Source organism: Phocoena phocoena, chromosome 2, assembly GCF_963924675.1.
Source record: "Phocoena phocoena chromosome 2, mPhoPho1.1, whole genome shotgun sequence".
NCBI lineage: Eukaryota > Metazoa > Chordata > Mammalia > Artiodactyla > Phocoenidae > Phocoena > Phocoena phocoena.
In genome coordinates, this window is record NC_089220.1 from 120,017,884 (window position 1) to 120,033,272 (window position 15,389).

The 15,389-nt window shown below is 41.4% G+C and overlaps 1 non-coding gene across 1 annotated transcript; it reads left to right on the forward strand.

The window, feature by feature from the left end:
- The first annotated feature begins 2,073 nt into the window (after positions 1 to 2,073).
- TRNAK-CUU (transfer RNA lysine (anticodon CUU)) lies at positions 2,074 to 2,146 on the forward strand. Its single transcript has one exon. It is a non-coding gene; the product is annotated as a tRNA-Lys (tRNA).
- The last annotated feature ends 13,243 nt before the right edge of the window (positions 2,147 to 15,389 follow it).

The window sequence follows — 15,389 nt, forward strand, 5'->3', positions numbered from 1 at the left end:
TTATTATGGCCACTGTATCTCTTTCAACCTAGCAAAAGTCATTTTTTAAAAATACAATACTTGTTGAAGTATTGTCCTGCAGAATTTCCCACTTTCTGATTTTGTGCTATTGCTTCCTTCTGCTGTCATTTGTCTGGTTCCTCTCTTTATTTCCTGTAAACTGGAATTAATATCTAATGGTTGATAGATCCACATAAAGTATTTTTTGGCTAGAATAAATAATGACCATTGATCTTGTGTACTTCAGATTATATCACCATTGAAGACACACAATCTCATTGAAGATTAGTAAACCACTAGCAAAACTCAGATTAATTTCTCAGTTAGGGTGGTGACAGCTTGATTCTTCCATTGTACAGTTACTCTTGAATCTAGGAAGTAACCCGTGTAGTGTTGCTTTGAACCTGTGTGACCCTTAACAATTATTTTTTTTTTAACTTTTTTTTTAAACATCTTTATTGGGGTATAATTGCTTTACAATGGTGTGTTAGTTTCTGCTTTATAACAAAGTGAATCAGTTATACATATACATATGTTCCCACATGTCTTCCCTCTTGCGTCTCCCTCCCTCCCACTCTCCCTATCCCACCCTTCCAGGCTGTCACAAAGCACCGAGCTAATATCCCTGTGCCATGCGGCTGCTTCCCACTAGCTATCTACCTTACTACGTTTGTTAGTGTGTATATGTCCATGACTCTCTCTCGTCCTGTCAAAGCTCACCCCTCCCCCTCCCCATATCCTCAAGTCCGTTCTCCAGTAGGTCTGCGTCTTTATTCCTGTCTTACCCCTAGGTTCTTCATGACATTTTTTTTTCTTAACTTCCATATATATGTGTAAGCATACGGTATTCGTCTCTTTCCCTCTGACTTACTTCACTCTGTATGACAGACTCTAGGTCCATCCATCTCATTACAAATAGCTCAATTTCGTTTCTTTTTAAGGCTGAGTAATATTCCATTGTATATATGTGCCACATCTTCTTTATCCATTCATCCGATGATGGGCACTTAGGTTGTTTCCATCTCCGGGCTATTGTAAATAGAGCTGCAATGAACATTTTGGTACATGACTCCTTTTGAATTTTGGTTTTCTCAGGGTATATGCCCAGTAGTGGGATTGCTGGGTCATATGGTAATTCTATTTGTAGTTTTTTAAGGAACCTCCATACTGTTCTCCATAGTGGCTGAACCAATTCACATTCTTAACATAACGGTTTAACCTCGAAGGATAATCCTCGTTTACAAGGGTTTGCCGATTTACGCTTTTTCTAATCCTACGTTTTTTCCCCCACCCTATAAAGTAGAGCACTCCCTCATCAACTGGGACTATTTGGTTACTACTAGAAAAGCAGAATAAATCTTTAATTTTTTTCGTTCTAGTGGGGAGAGTTTTGAAATAATGGTTCCTTCCCACACAGAGGTGTTACCATACTGTAGGATAAATGTCTTTACCTTTTAGTTCTGTGTGTGAGCAAACACCACAATTAATTCAATTAATTTCTGAGACTGCGTTAGCTTTTTAATAATCTTCTACTATGTGAACAATGGGGCATGGCTTCGTTGAACCACCGTCGTGTTGTAGAAAAATGCCAGATACCTCAAAGCCACACGGGGGCCCCCGAGAGGCCAGCCAGCTCTACACATGTGCTTTGGATTCTGATCTTCTTTAGAAGGTACGCAGGACGTTCCTCCAGACCCAGCTGTTGTGTCCGGCCACGCAGGTGTCGAGAACATTCTTGGTCCCCGGAGCGGCAGGGGGTGAGCGCTCTCTCAGCGGGGATCTCGGGGATAAACAGGAGGCACCCCACGCTCACTTCCGTCCTCTCAGTGGGAATTCAGGGGCGCCTGCATCAGCCCGCTTTACCGCTGACCACTAGAGGGCCGTTTAAACATTTATTAAACAGTAAAAGTTTGTGTGCACAGAATCGGAAATGAAACACAATTTTGAGAGTAGTATAAAACTTTACCCAAAAAAATTATGGGAAAAAATTTAGATACAAAAATATAAGTCTTGGAACAAGTTAAAACAATCTTATTACTTTGAAAAGATTTAGAAAAAGGGTGTCTCTCAGCTGCCCGGCTAGCTCAGTCGGTAGAGCATGGGACTCTTAATCCCAGGGTCGTGGGTTCGAGCCCCACGTTGGGCGGTTGCTTTTCTGCGTTTTTTCCAATTCGCTATTACTTCATATGGTCCATAATAATTGAGCTCAATCTAGACGATCTTACTTTCAAACAATTCAACACGTAACTCACTTCAATCCAGAGTTACTTATTTTCAAACAGTTCAACACATTAAAAATTATTAAGACCGAACAAGTTAAAAAAAGGGAACAATAAAACTAGAAAACAATTTCATATTATAAATACACAGTTAAAGGTTATCTGTGTATAAAAATATTTGTTACTGAGTGGTCTATTTGAAGGTCAGTGGAATGCCAAAGGTTAGGAGATAGAAGACATGAAAAATTAATGAAATTGTGGGGTTCATAAATATTGCTGAAGTGATCTCTGTCAAAATGTTTGAAATGTGTAATTTTAACTTTATGCTCTGTGATACTGAAAATTAGTTTGGAGATCAGCTCTGATTCACAGGGTTTACTATGCACATTAATTTCATATCCTTGAATTCCTCTAAGTAATTTACTTTGTGCATTTGGGAAGGGCTAGTGATTATTATGGGCTGTTTAAACCACTGTAAGATTGTTTTAGTGATGATAGCTATTGTGAACAGACATAGGAGTTTCGTAATTCTTTTTTGCTAAGTCAGTGATCCAAACTGAACATTTTTACTGTAGCAATTTTGCAGTCTCAAAACATATTCAATATCCTGTGATAAACCATAATGGAAAGTAATATAAAAAAGAATGTGTATGTATGTGTGTGTGCACGTGTGTGTGTAACTGAATCACTTTGCTGTACAACAGAAATTAACACATTGTAAATCAACTATACCTCAATTAAAAAAAAAAACATATCTCAAAGCAAGTAATTATTTTTTCCTTCATATGTTTTCCTAAAAGAACTCAATTTCTTAGGGCAAAACTTTGCTTCTACGTTCACAGCTGCAAATTCTTTCCTTGCTTAAATATTTCCTGTCATTCCCAGCACTTCTCAAACATTCTCCACAATTACCATATGTTATTATCATCAATTCAAGATACTATTTCAGACTTTGGAAGAAACACATGGGAAATTTTGCAATCGAAAATGAAGACCCCTAAATACTCCTGTTATTACAAAGGAATATTTAATCTCTAGGGGATGGGAGGTGAAGTAGAATTTTTTAAAAGGCAAACTCTGTCAGAGAAAAATCAAACTGGTAAATTGATGAGAAGTCAATGAAGATATACTTACTTTTAAATATATATCCATTTTAAGTTGAAGGTCAGTGTTATGGGTTGAATTTGTGTCCCCCTGATATTCGTATGTTGGAGTTCTAACCCCTAGTACTTCAGAATGTGACCTTATTTGGAAATAGGGTTGTTGCAGATGTAATTAGTTAAGATGAGGTCATATCAGAGTAGAATGCACGCTTAATCCAATATGACTTGTGTCTTTATAAAAGGGGGAAATATGGACACAGGTAGGCACCCAGAAATGCACATTTGGACACATGGGAAAATGCCGCGTGAAATAAAGGCAGAGATCAGAGTGATGTGTTTATAAGCCAAGGAATGCCAAAGATTGCCAGCAAACAACCAAAAGCTAGGTAAAAATCCTGGAACAGATTCTCCCTCAGGACCCTCAGAAAAAACCAACCCTACCAACACCTTGGTCTTGGACTTCTGGCCTCCAGAACTGTGAGACAATGCATTTGTTGTTTAAGCCATCCAGTTGGTGGTATTTTGTTATGGAAGCCCCAGGAAACTAATGCAATCAGTGCTCTATGGGGAGGTGATTTTGATTTTAAATTTATTTTAGTATACGTTATATTAATAGTTGCCATCATCATTTCATTTCAAACTTATATTAAATAGTTGTCATCGTCTTCCTTTCCTTTCCTTTCATTTCCAAAGCTGTAGGGAAAGCAATGGTTTGTTTAGATGTGGACCTACATTCAGCTCAAGTGAGGACATTATGATCACAGCTCCTTCAGAAGTAATATTTAGAAATGAGTGCAATCTCAAACTATATTTTCTTATTGTTGGCTGGTGATTTATTATGTTGGCTAATGATTTATAACTGTTTGTACTAAAATAATATATTCAAAGATACACTAAGTTAAACACATTTTCTTCTCCCATCAAACTCATATTTGGAGGATTTATATTCAATTATTCAATAAATAAATCACTTTAAGAAAGTGTGCTAATTCTCAGTGGTCCAGTTTCTTCAACAAATAAATGGCAAGAAAAAGAGAGTGACAGAGTGAACTCAATCAAATGAAATACATGGACCGTGTTTGGATCCTGATTTGAACCAACCAATCATAAGATTATAATGTGACATACACAATACAATCATTAGATTGTATGAGACAATCCTGGGAATTTGAACACTCACTGGATACTTGAAGATATTAAGGAAGCATTTATTTTTGAATGTAATAATGGTATTGTGTTTTTAAAAAGCCCTTATCATTTAGAGATATGTACTCCCTTGTTTAGAAATGAAATAGACATATTTGGAATTTGTGTGTATTTATTTTGTTGGGGGAGGAATAATTGGGTCCCAACGGGGTAGTACCTTTGCTGGGGAAAAGGGCAGATGAGGGACTGAAGTAGGAAAGGGACTTTTCACTATCTTCAGTTTTATATTAAAATTTTTTGTTATTGAATTTTGAATTATTTTGAAATATTTTGTATTCAAAACGTTAAAAAAAGAGGGTTTTGGTGTGGTGGTGTGGTCACAAAGAGACCCTTGCCCCTTCTTTTGATGCTCTAAGCAGTACAGACCAAATGCTGTACAGACAATGGAGTGAGGGTTCTCTGTGGGTTTCTGTGGTCAAAGAAGGGGTTGTGTTAAGGGAAGACTGAAGGAGAAGTTGGCATCAGATAAATGGAGAGGCGTCTGGAATTCACGGGGTGCATAGCATGTTGCGGGGGGCGGGTTAGAAAAGGCACTGATGAGACAAGTATAAAGCCTGGAGGATGGTTGGGGACTGTTTGTGGAAGGACTTCAAATGCCAAGCTAAGGACTTTGGGATTTATCCTCCTTAACGTTTCTTAAGCACCAATTCACTGTTCAACACCGCATTAAGCCTTTCCATGCAATTCTCACAGTAAACGGATGGAAAGGTACTATTATTCTTCCCATTTTGCAGCTGAGAAAACTACACATTTTTTGAACAGGGGAACCGACATGAGGAAATTCATTTGTGTGTATATTCAATAATAGCTCAAAGAAATTAGGTAACAAAAAATTGCACAAATAGGGCAGGTGCAGAACCCCGACCTCGGTATCGTGTGGTATTATTCACGTTGGCCTCTTTCGGAGTTGGGCTGAACTCCCATTATCTCAAAAAGCCAGACTTCGACTCCCCACAGCCTGCCTTGTGTCTCCCTCTCCGTCCTCATTTCCGCAGGACCGGGGCTGGAGAAGGGGAGGAGCAGGGCCCGACAGATGGCCGTCAGTTCCACCAAATAAACCGGCAGTGAGCTTGCTAAACAACGAAACTTCTAGACGCAGACTCCATTACCTACCCTCTTCCGGCCAGATTGCTGACCCTAAAGCTTTCCTATGAAGATACTAGTCGAGATGCTATTGAAAGTAGGCTTCAGAGGTAGCCTTTTCTCTCAAGTCATTTCAAAGCCCACATCTTTGTGGCCCTATATTGCCTAAGGGCCTCCGAAACTGGGCCTTTCCCATTCTTTTATTGCGGGTGAGGCGCCGCCTCCCTTCCCATCGCCCCAACAACACACAAAATCAAATTTAAGCTTTAATAATCCCAGGCAGTCAAGGGGTGGGGGAGGGGCAGAGCATTAGTGGGTGGGGGATGGGAAGAAGCCGCCGGCCCTCCCCCACCTCGCGGCGCCTCAAGTGCCTTGGAGCTAACCAATCCGGGCTTGCCCCGGGACGGCGCCGGCGTAGGGCCACGTGCGCAGCGGGCTGCCATTGGCTGGAGCAGCGGCTGCGTGGGTCGCGATGCTGTCGGCTCCGCGGGTGCTGGTAAATCCGGCCCAGGATGTAGAGATGGCGGTTCCTGACGGCACGTCTGACGTGGAGTTGGGTGGGATAGAGAGTAGGGGGCTATAGTCGGGGGAGGTAGGAGAAGGTGGTGGCGGCTGTGAATCGCTTACAAATGGCTCTGAAGCATGGCCTGAAGCCTAAATTCCAGGAGGGTGAGTCTGAGCCCCTGGGGAAAAGGCGTCTAACAGCGTGTTAAGGGAGAGGGAGAAAAATTTTAATAGGGGAGGGGCACACGCGAGTCCTAGCAGCCTCGCTGCTCCAGCAACCGCCACTCAGCCATTGGTGGGCGCAGCAGCGGGCCCCTCCCCGAAGCGAGCAACTGTCTGTGAGCCACCGGTAAGTGGTCCCGCTCAGCCATTGGTGGGCGCCACAGTGGGCCTCTCCCCTTCCCCTCTTCTCTATAAAAGGAGCGGGAATTTGGATTGAGGTAAAATGGTTTTGTTTTTTTTTTTTGAGTTGTTAGTTTGCCATCTTTTGGGTCGGCTAGCTTTCTGATTAAAATTGTTATTCCTTGTTCCAACAACTCAGCACCCGATTTATTGGCCTGTCTTGCGGCGAGCAGAACAAGGCTGGGCTCGGTAACAGGCGCAGGAGAGGGAGGCAGGCGGGCTGGGTTGGTTGAGGTTCGGGGACCGGGGGCGGCAAGGGCTGCGCTGCGAGGAGGCAGCGGGCAGGTCTTTGTGCGGGGAAAGCGCATTGCGGCGGGTTATTTCGGTGCGTCATGAGGAGACAAAACCTTGTGAAGCGAAAGGGTTAGGCAGGCGTTAGAGTGGCAGAGGGACCCGTTGCCGCGTGGCAAAGCCTTAGTGCAATGTTTGTTCTGAGGAAGAAGGCCTGGAGAAAGTAGCCTATTGCAGGGAGGCGACGGGTGCGCCAAGGTGGCCGTTAGGGGAAGAGATGTGGCATGAAGGGAGGGGAGGGAGCGGCGGCGGTTTCGGGCGCCGGTGCGGGGCCCTCCGGCTGCGTGGGCGGCCAACGGCTGGTGCTCCGGGGGCGACCTCGAGCCCCGAGGTGGTCGCGCTCAGTGGAGCCTCCGGGCTGCGGCTGGGCGGGGGGGGGGGGGGGGGGGGGGCTTCGCGCCTGGGGGCGGGAGAACTGCGTTGTGAAACTGCCGCTGCAAGATGGCCATCCCATCTCGGCCGCCAGCGCCTTGATCCCCCGGCTCCCAGCCGCAGACGCCGCTTTAGGGCAGGTGCAGCGCCCCCTTCTTCCACCGCCACCGTCCGGGGACCTGTTCCCTGGTGCTTACCCCAAAGAGGTGGGTGGGGACAGGAGAGAAAAAGTGCGAGCGTCCGAAGGCATCCCTTTGCTTTCTGAAAAGAAAAAGCGCGAGCGTCCAAAGGCATCCCTTTGCTTTCTGAAAAGCCGAGTGCCACCATCCTATGGGAATGTGAGTGCGCTCTTGCTGTGCAGTTTCTTGTAAAACAATAAATAAAAACTACCTTAATGGTATTCTGTTTCCATTTATAAGTACCATTGCCTTGGTGTCATTTTTTAAGTACAGCAGTTGTTTGACTAATTGCAATAATATGTGATTAACAGTGATTCGAAAGTTGAGTTTTTATAGTCTTTGATCGACATGCCTTGGCTGACGGTAGAACTTGATTTCCAGTGATAGGCAGCTCTTTAATTTTCACAATTAACGCATCTATTATATTAAAGTGGAGGCTTAATAGTAAACTAAAATGGAAGTAAAATTCTGTAAGTCAAGCAAGAACATTTTAAAATTCCTATTCATTATTATGGGTGTATGTGTTAGTTACAATGGATGTCGAGACGTCTGCAAAAGTTGTAGGGATTTTCAAACTTTAATGTGCGTTAGAATTACTTTGAGTCATGTACACAAAACACAATTATACTGTAACTTTATGGAATATTTAACAGGTTTCCAAGGGTGTTTCTGCTATAACTGACTCTTAATACCTGCTTTCTCCCACCCTGAGAAGTTGTGTGAGTTCTATGGATTGCTTTTATTTTTTTTAAACTAGATGTTTTACAGCAGGGATTCTTAATCTAGGGTCAGTGTTTATAATTCAGAAGATCCGTGGACTTGGATGGGCAAAAGTTTCTTTTCTATTGTCTCGCTAAAATTTAGTATTTCAGTTATGAATGTAGATCCCCTCCCCCACAAAAAAAGCAAAGAAAACCCGGGACTTCCCTGGTGGTCCAGTGGTAAAGAATCAGCTTTCTAGTGCAGGGGACGCCAGTTCCATCCCTGGTGGGGGAACTAAGATCCCACATTCCGCGGGGCAGCTAAGTCCACGCGCCAGAACTACTGAGCTTGTGCTCCTCAACTACAGAGCCCATGTGCTCTGGAGCCCCCATGTCACAAATAGAGAGAGAAAACCAGCATGCCACAACTAGAGAGGAGCCCGCGCACCACAATGAAGAGTCTGCACGCTGCAACTAAGACCCAATGCAACCAAAAAAACAAAAAAATAAATAAAAGAAAAGTAAAAAAACAAAAAACCCCACAGTAGTATTAGCTGTATGTTTTCACATCCCAGCATTACAGTTGTGGGAGATACATTCGGATGTAATGTATGCTCTTCATTACTTCAGAATTGTGGTAGTTATTGGATCAGCAGCTAAATGTTTACATCAGTTAAGGAGCTCATATAATACCATAGAACATGATATTTTAAATGTTTTGAAAACTATTTCAGTACAGTTGGTTTCCTTTGTAATACTGTTTTACGTGTTTGTAGAAAAATTCTGGGAAAAGGCCCAAAGTCTTAATCAGACTGAAGGGTCCATGGCGCAAAAAATTAATCCCCACTGTAGGATATCAAAGGAGAATCACCCAGGTCTGGGACAGTTAAGGATGGCTTTCCAGAGGAAGTGCTTTAGTTCTAAACTAGAGGGATGGTAGAGTGAGAGGAGATAATAGTGAAGGAGAATCCATGTGCTGCTATAGTGTTGAATTAGACAAGAGTAGGAACCAATGTATCTGCAAGATTTAATTAATTTTTGGCTGCATCGGGTCTTTGTTGCTCCGTGCGGGCTTTCTCTAGTTGCGGTGTGCGGGCTTCTCATTGTGGTGGCTTCTCTTGTTGTGAGCCACGGGCTCTAGGTACATGGGCTTCAGTAGTTGTGGCACTCTGGCTCAGTAGTTGTGGAGCATAGGCTCAGTTGCTCTGCACCATGTGGGATCTTCCTAGACCAGGGCTCGAACCTGTGTCCCCTGCAGTGGCAGGCGGATTCTTAACCACTGTGCTACCAGGGAAGCCCCTCTGTAAGGTTCTGAAGCTACCCAAGAATCTGCAGTTACCATCACTTTCCAGACATGTTTTCTACTCTTGTGTCAAAGTTGAGTTGTATAACCATCTTTAAGAAGTTATAATTAAAGTTATTTATAAGACATTTTCAGAGAATATCTTGTAAGGAAAAAGGAATATTCTGTTGGAACTAAAAATTGTATTAAAACACTGCAGAAGAATTGAGCTTCTGTAATGGTGGGAATATGAATGATCAGAAACAGTTTCTTTCATGATTCTTTTAAACTTGAAAGTTTTTCTTAATTTAATAATGATACAACGTATGTTATAAGCAGTTTATAAGCACAGTGACTGGTTTGCACCGGACTTGGTCTTCCACTTGAAATGTTAAAGCATAAGGTAAAGAAGACTATTGGGCATCTAGCCCATTGCCGGGGGGGAGACTCTTTTGGCTTGTCAGGAGACTCACTGATGCTGGACTTTGAGTAATGTTCCCAGTAAGCAAACCAGTGGGAGGATGGGGAATTGGAATCTCATCACCCTTGAATTTGAGAACATTGGGCAAAATTACCTTTATAGTTTGATACTAGCAAGGATTAAGGTTTAAAAAACCATATCTGAGACAGTGGGTTGCTCCTTCCCCAATTAACAGTGTTTCCACTTCCGTGAAAAAATTTGCATTTGTTATCTTGGCTCATACTCCTCAACTTACTGTATATTTTTTCAACAGGATGTTAGGGCCAGGGTCTTAGCCTCAGTTCAGTTGTCTTTGGTGGCAGCAGCCAAAAGGAGGGAGAGGGGAGTAAGGCCACTTTCAGGGTGCTTTAAAGAGTACCTGGAGAGTTAAATTAGGCACAGAGGTCTGATCTTTGGTGCTGCTGCTTAGGCCTTAAACCTTATCTACATCCCCATGGTCTCATTCTTGTCCACAGTATTCAGCAATGGCTCCAGCCCAGCTTTCTCTTGAGCTCCAGACGTATATACTCAACTGCTTACTAGATGGCTCCGGTTTGGACATCCTGTAGCCACTGTAACTTATTCCAAAATTGATCTGAAACCCCCTCCCTCCATTTCCTTTTCTGATTAATGCTCCCACCATGCTGGAAGTCAGTTTAAACTGTTTCTGCTTTGGCTGAGCTGTCCTCACTGCTTTTGATTCATACCTATTTCTGTTCTATCCCTGTTTGGAAAAGTCTTTGGTCTCCCTGTTTCTAGTCTCCACTCTAAGTTCTGCATAGGCCTAGCAGCCTCAGGCAGTGGTTTCTCAGAGTGGACCACTGCACAAGAATTTATATCATGTTTCTTCTATGCTTTTGTACCAGTTGTTTTCCTCAGCTTGGGCCTTTCCCTGTGACCTTCCCAAGTAGCTTATCAGTCACCCTTCTTATTGTTTATGAAAACAGTTAAAATATGAAATCCAGTAAATTGTGTAAAACTATTTGGTTACATATCAGTGTCACCCATACTGCTCTATAGTCGCTTCAGAATTGAGCTAGTAGGCTATTTTAATTTTAGAGCTAAAAGAGATGACTGTGTTGGCACTTCGGTTACCTCTGGGTCTGTTGAAATCAAGTGGACTGAAAATAATGTGAGAAATCTATTTCTTCTACAATCAAATGATATTTTGAGGTACTGCCAAGAATTGCCTGCCTGATTTGTCTGATGAGCAGGGATGTCTTCCAGATCTTATTCCAGTCCCTAACATTTAGTCTTGCAAGTCTTAATGGTAGGTTCAACATGGAGTGTAAGTTCCAAAGGTTAGAATTCTTGTCTGGTTTTTGTTGTTGTTGTTTATTGAAGCAGCCCAATACCCAAGCATCATTGACCACACTGAAGGCATGAACATAGTGGGACCTCTTTTAAAAAAAAACAGCTGTATCTGATGCACATTGAAATTTTTATGTATAGAATGTTTTTCTTAGTTTAATCAGTTTAAAAGGGTTGGAAGCAGAGAAAGAATAAGTAGAGCATAAGGTCTTAAAATTTCTTTAAATCCCAGATGTATATTGAAAAATAAACCAACCCTGCCAGTAGATGGCTATAGTAGATTTTATTTGCTTAGCAGGTGATACATGATTTGACGATTTAAATAGGTTGATATCCTAATTGTTTTTAGTCGTTTACATTAGATGCTAAGGTTTTTTTGTTATATTCAAATTTGATCTGACGTGCTGATGGATGCATTGCCTTACTCACTTGCCTAATTTTTTGAGAAATATCGTAATACAAGTGTGATGGCTCTCCCAGATGTGAGTATTCTTAAATATGAAGAGAAATCACAACTAACCTAGTACTTCTTTTTTCTTTTTTACTTTTACAGGTGAGAGAGTGCTGTGCTTTCATGGGCCTCTTCTTTATGAAGCTTGGGTTAGCCAAAAAGTTCATTCGGTTTTCCTGTAAGCTGGCTCTAGTAGCATTTAGTTGTCTTTAACTTCGTTCAAAACAATTTTGTTAGATTGTATTGTGACAGCTGTTACACCAGCGTGCATTTAAAAAAAACTTATCAAAATTGGTGAATTTTTGTGTGGCCATTTTAATATTGAAGATGGAAAAAAAAAGCAACATTTTCAGCATATTATGCTTTATTATTTCAAGAAAGGTAAAAATGCAACTGAAATGCAAAAAAAGATTTGTGCAGTGTATGGAGAAGGTGCTGTGACTGATCGAACATGTCAAAAGTGGTTTGTGAAGTTTCTTGCTGGACGATGCTCCACAGTCTGGTAGACCAGTTGAAGGTGATAGGGATCAAATTGAGACATTCACTGAGAACAATCAACATTATACCACGCGGAGATAGCCGACATACTCAAAATATACAGATCAAGTGTTGAAAATCATTTGCACCAGCTTGGTTATGTCAATCGCTTTGATGTTTGGGTTCCACATAAGTTAAGCCAGCAGTCCCCAACCGTTTTGGCACCAGGGACCGGTTTCGTGGAAGACAGTTTTTCCACAGATGGACAGGGGTGAGGGGTGGGGGGCAGCGGCGGGGATGGTTCAGGCTGTAATGTGGGCAATGGGGAGCGATGGAGAGCGGCAGATGAAGCTTCACTAGCTTGTCTGCCGCGCACCTCCTGCTGTGCGGCCTGGTTCCTAACAGGCTGCGCACCGTTACCAATCCGCGGCCTGGCGGTTGGGGACCCCCGAGTTAAGCAGAAAAAAAAAACCAACCTTCTTGACCATATTTCCACATGCGATTCTCTACTTAAATGTAAAGAAAAGGTTCCATTTTTAAAACCAATTGTGACGGGTGATGAAAGATGGATACTGTACAATAATGTGGAACAGAAGAGATCGTGGGGCAAGCGAAATGAACCGCTAGCAACCACACCAAAGGCCGGTCTTCATCCAAAGAAGGTGATGTGTATATGGTGAAATTGGAAGGGAGTCCTCTATTATGAGCTCCTTCTGGAAAACAAAACGATTAATTCCAACAAGTACTGCTCCCATTTAGACCAACTGAAAGCAGCGTCCGGAATTAGTAAACAGAAAATGCATAGTCTTCCATCAGGATACCACAAGACCGCATGTTTCTTTGATGACCAGGCAAAAACTGTTATAGCTTGGCTGGGAAGTTCTGATTCATCCGCCGTATTCACCAGATACTGCACGTTCAGATTTCCATTTATTTTGGTCTTTACAAAATTCTCTTAACAGAAAAAATTTTCAATTCCCTGGAAGACTGTAAAAGGCACCTGGAACAGTCCTTTGCTCAAAAAGATGAAAAGTTTTGGGAAGATGGTATTATGAGTTGCCTGAAAAATGGCACAAGGTAGTGGAACAAAAGGGTAAATATGTTGTTCAATAAAATTCTCAGTGAAAATGAAAAATGTGTCTTTTGTTTTTACTTGAAAACCAAAGGCACTTTTTAGTCGTTGGATAATACCAGATTTCAATGGTTGGTAGCTTTAGTGAGAGCTGCCTTTTTCATATATTTTCATAGATTCATAGTTCCTCATCTTCTCTCTATGGGTGTCATAACTGCTTGCTTAGTGGGTCACATAAAGCATTGCTATCTTGCCATTCATCTTACTGACCTGCTAAAGGTCCAGTAGTTGGAAAGAGCATTTGAGGGGAAAGATAGAAGATTGACTATTTATGGGAGCAAGATAAGCTTTGTGTAATTAATGACTTGTGAGAAAATACTACCAAAGTCAATTTTATTTGCAAATATAATATGCTGAGTAAGCACTGAGTAGTTATGTTAAAGGTAAAAGCTAACATTTAAAATGAGTACATTTAACTTCTATTTGTTGGATTGTCTGGCAAAGTTTGAATCCTGGGGGTTCCCTTTCCCTTTTCTCTATTAATGTTGTGCTCAGGTAATAAAAACTGATTTTACATTTAGCCAAAGATAAATGGGATAATGCATTACCAAGTCAAAAATGTTTTTAGTATTTTGTTTCTGGTAACTTTTTTAGCACAAATATTTAAGATGCATCAACATTTTTTAACAGTTGTAGTTTTTTAAAAAATGAGCAGTATACTAAATAGAATAATATTTAGTTAAAGGCAGTTTCTACATATGTTCTTGGTGAATAGTTTATGTTTGTGAAAATAGCCTTAATGATTGTAAAGGGTTGGGCTTCCTTGGTGGTGCAGTGGCTTAGAATCCACCTGCCAATGCAGGGGACATGGGTTCAAGCCCTGGTCCGGGAAGATCCCACATGCTGTGGAGCAACTAAGCTGCCTGTGTGCCACTACTATTGAGCCGGTGCTCTAGAGCCGGCGAGCCACAACTACTGAAGCCCGTGCACAGCAACGAAGACCCACGAAGACCCAACTCAGCCAAAAATAAAAATAAATTAAAAAAAAAAGAAAGATTGTAAAAGTGTTGGTGTGACTAGTATTTTTTAGTTTTTTTTTTTTTTTAGTCTACACTGCAAGGCATGCAGGATCTTCCCCGACCAGGGATTGAACCCATGCCCCCCTGCATTGGGAACATGGAGTCTTAACCACTGGACAACCAGGGAAGTCCCTATTTTTTACTTGTTTTGAATACATTGATGTATGTTTTTAAAGTTCTAAAATGGCTGAAATTGGATTTATGGAGATGGTCAAGAACTTTATGTGTGGGTACATATATCTTAATGGTGTAATACTGATACAGTTTATAAGTCTATTTTAAGTCCTATTGATCATTTGTATCCTTGAATGTTATTTTTGTTGTATCAACTTCTGGCAAACTCTACTAGACTGGCAGATTTTTCTGCTCTGGCAGCAGAAACACTCTAGTGAACAATTTAAAACGGCTATTGGAATATCTTAAACTATTGTGGTTCTCTTGGTTTGCCTCTGATAAAAACTTTCTTTTTAAAGATTTTTTTGATGTGAACCAATTTTAAAGTTTTTACTGAATTTGTTACAACATTGCTTCTGTTCTATGTTTTGTTTTTTTTGGCTGTGAGGCATGTGAGATCTTAACTCTCCGACCAGGGATCGAACCCACACCCCCTGCACTGGAAGGTGAAGTCTTAACCATTGGACCGCCAGGGAAGTCCCCATGATAAAAGCTTTTAAATCCAAAACGAGGTAGTCATCACTTTTTCATAGTTAATGATACTTCCTCTAATAATTCAATCTAATCTGTTTGACTGCAGCCCCTATGGAAAACAGTACGGCAGTTCCTCAAAAAATTAAAGATAGAATTACCATATACTCCAACAATCTCACTTCTGGATGTACATCCAAAAGAATTGAAAACAGGATCTCAAAGAGATATTTGTGCATCTATGTTCACTGAAACATTATTTACAATATCCAAGTGTTGGAACTAACACAGCATTGTGAAGCAATTATACTCCAATAAAGATCTATTAAAAAAAAAGTCTGTCAACAGGAGTGGGTAAAGAAAACGTGGTCTATACATATAATAGAATATTCTTCAGTCTTAAAAAGGAAGGAAATTCTGACACATGCTACAACATGGATGAACCTTGAGGACGTTATGCTAAGTGAAAGAAGCCAGTCACAGAAAGACAAATACAGTATCATTCTACTTGTATCAATATCAGGGATCTAAAATAGTAAACTTGCAAGCAGA